The sequence below is a fragment of the Galeopterus variegatus genome, unplaced genomic scaffold (assembly GCF_000696425.1).
Source record: "Galeopterus variegatus unplaced genomic scaffold, G_variegatus-3.0.2 Scaffold3509, whole genome shotgun sequence".
Classification (NCBI taxonomy): domain Eukaryota; kingdom Metazoa; phylum Chordata; class Mammalia; order Dermoptera; family Cynocephalidae; genus Galeopterus; species Galeopterus variegatus.
The window spans coordinates 44,569-48,218 of record NW_007729620.1 but is presented as its reverse complement, the minus strand read 5'-3'; positions in this window follow the sequence as shown (position 1 = coordinate 48,218).

Genomic DNA, 3,650 nt, shown 5'->3' with positions numbered 1-3,650 from the left:
CTGTAGGAGGTCCCTCTTGGCAGAGAGGCCCCCAAGGGAGAGGAACTTACCTGTGGCCCCCCAGCCCAAGCGTGCCACCACCCTGCTCATCCCTAAAGTGTGTGCACCCGGAGCCTGAGACATACATGACACAACTCTTACAAAGTCAGTTTAGTGTATGATTTTTTTTTTTTTTTTTTTCTTACCAGGTGGCCGGTACAGGGATCAAATCCTGGACCTTGGTGTTATCTGCACCTGGCTATAACTAACTGATCTAACTGGCCAGCCCTGAATTTCTTTTTTTTTTTTTTTTAATGTGTAACATTCAGGTAGTTCTAGAAGAGGCCTTTTAGAGTATGTTGGGAAAAGCTTGTGTTTAAGAATCTTAATCTGAAAATGAAAACACACACACAGAATTTTAATCTGGTGGTAATCCCAGCTTTACCATCACCAGCCCTGTGACCTTGGGCAGATTACTTGATTCTCTCAGCCTTGGATTCCTCATCTGTCAAAGAGAAATAAGAACACCAACCTAATAGAGTTGAGAAGATGAGAGATTGTCTCAAATGCTAGTCAGGGAGCTGCCCCTGGTGAACAGCTGTTAAAATTGCTAACAACCATAAGTCATCCAATTAAAAGTGAATGATAGGGCCGGCCTGTGGCTCACTCGGGAGAGTGCGGTGCTGATAACACCAAGGCCACGGGTTTGGATCCCATATAGGGATGACCGGTTGCTCACTGGGTGAGCGTGGTTCTGACAACACCAAGTCAAGGGTTAAGATCCCCTTACCAGTCATCTTTTAAAAAAAAAAAAAGTGAATGAATCCCCCAACCCACAGCCCATAGGTAACAAACAGATGGGGCATGTGCTTCCAGGATTTTCCTAATATGTACATATATAATTTTTGTTAATAAAAATCAGACCTGAATCCCCCAACCCACAGCCCATAGGTAACAAACAGATGGTTCATGTGCTTCCAGGATTTTCCTAATATGTACATATATAATTTTTGTTAATAAAAATCAGACCATACCATAATATGTTCTGCAGCTTGCTTTTTTCAGTGATATGTCATGGGCACCCTTCTGTCTGGGTACACAGGTATCTCCCACTTTCTTGTTCAGAGGATACATAACACTTCATGGTTTGTCAAGCACCCTCCTATTAGACACAGATTATTTCTAGTTTTTTTACTATTATAAATAATAAGAGCCAATAGAAGGACATTAGTTCAACGTCTCGTTTTCAAAGCAAGTTCTTATTTTATTATCTCATTTGGTTTTCACAGAAAACTTGCCAGAGAGGTGATAACCCCATTTCACAGCTGAGAAAACTAATTTGTTGAGAGGGAAAGAGACTCTTCCCAAGTATCCCACTAATCATGGCAGAGGGGGCTTGGGATGTCCCTTCCAGTTACATTCCTCGTGCTTCTGGAGCAGGGGCTACAGATGAGTGTGGGAAGGGAGGTCAGTCTAAGATGACAAGCGACGCTTGGCTTCAGTGGCAAGGCAAGAATAGGGAGTGGTAGGGGCCTTGGGCGAGAGACATTCTTGGTCTCTTGTGGCCAGACACTGGCCACTTGACTGGTTAATATTCAGAATCACAGGATCAGGGTTGCATGAGCTTCCAGTCTTGAAGTAGGAAGTGTGAATTTTTTATTTTATTTTATTTTTTTAAAAGACCGGTAAGGGGATCCTAACCCTTGACTTGGTGGTGTCACTTGGGCATCACGCTCTCCCAAATGAGCCACGGGCTGACCTTAGGAAGTGTGAATTTTTATATGAAATTTCCCAGATGGCAAATTCTGCCAATCCAGAAACATTCTGCCCATGCATGCCAGATTGTGACCCTTGCTTTAGGCCCAAACTTAATTTTCTACTTTTGATTATAAGACAGGGATTTAAATGTGAGGCATGTAGCTGGCACCTGGCACAGCAGGCACTTGGTAAGAACCCCGAGGCCCCCAACTGTCCCACTGCCCTGTGAGGTTAAGTGGCCCAGAAAAGACCATTTCATTTCGTGGCTCTTCCTCTCAACTGCCAGGGGCCTGTTGACCACTGGGCTTGCGTGAGCAGGTCTTGACTAGGTTTGCTTTCTCCTTAATACATTTCTTCTGTCCACCCAGACCACAGCTTTAGATATTGTTTGCAGTGACTTTGTGCATCGGATAAAGATCACTTTGAATTCCTGAAAACTGGGGTCCAGTTATCCACTTCCTCCACTTTTTTTCCTTCTCCCCTTCTCCCTTCTTTTTTCTGAGACAGTACAGTGGTTAGGAGTGGACCCCTAAAGTCACACTGCTTGGTTTCTGGTCCCAGCTCTGTTGGCTAGATGGCGGGTGTGGTCTTGGGCAGGTCACTTTACCTCTCCGTGCTTCAGTTCTCTTATCTGTAAACTGGGAGAAATGCTTAGTTCATCTTAGTTGCCTCTCACTTCCCTGGAGCTGTGCAATTAGTTGCTAGACAGGTAAACACCGTCCTGGCCCTAAAGGAGCATGACCTTAACCTAACTATGTGCAATAGCTGAATTCTGGAAAACACACTCAGAAATTAAATTTTTTAAGCAAACATAAGGTACTCTGCTACCTAGAAAAACGAAATACGGGCATACTCTTATGTATCAGAGGAGCAAAGAGCTGACTTGGGGGCTAAGGAAGCCTTTATCCTGTCAAGTCTTCAAGTTTTGAGATCATTTGAGTTCCCTGGGTAACTGGAAGGCTGTGGTCCCGGACGCCTTTGGGGCATAGGTGCAGGCTGCCCATCTTCCTTTCCTTCCTGCCAAAGACCAGGTAGATCGTGTCTGGACTGTTGACTAGCTGACTAGCGGAGGAGTGGCTGGCCCTTCAGTTCTTTCCCTGTGGGCCTACCTTCCTTCCCAGCTGCAGGTTGACTTCAACCCAGGACCGGCAGAGGTGAGAGGAAGACCCCAGCCAGCTCCTGCTGCCAGCAGCTGCTCTCCTGGCCTCTGAACCTCCCCTCTGTCCCTCCCTTTCCTAGCTTCCTGTGGTCCAAACCCAAGAGTGCTTTCCCCACGGGCAGTCCCAGTGGCCTTGTCCAACCACCTGTCCCATGGGCCTGCTCTTTGTCCCCTCTACCTCTGCTGAGCCTGTGGTACAGGCCCTGGGGCAGGAACTCTGAGCTGGCTGTCGTCTCCCAAGTCCCAGATTGCCTTTCCCTGTATCTGTTTTGCTTGCAGTATACAAATCTCGTGTGCCTGTGCTCAGTTTCCCCAGGATGGTGCAGGCCACGGCAGATATGACTGCTAAACCTGCAGCACTTGCTTTAAATTTCAGTTAAGCTGTCATTCCTCTTTTCCTCATTCATTCATTTAACATATTTATTGAGGCAGCCACTGTGTGGCCAGGCCTAGCTCTGGAGATGCAGTCATGGTGGATTAGACGAAGTCTCTGCCTGCACACTTGAGTGGGGGAAAAAGACATAACCTCACTAATATAAAATTATAGAGATGAATATTGTATCAGTATGAAATATAATTCTGTGAGAGGGTAATAAGCTGATTCACCCTAAGTAGGACTTACTTGGCAGAGTGTCGGGGTAGGAAGAAGGGAAGGAATCAAGGTGCAAAAGCCCTGGGGCAGACAAGTTGGCAGTTCCTCAAAAAGTTGAACAGTTGCTATATGACCCAGCAATTTCTTTTTTTTTTTTTTTTT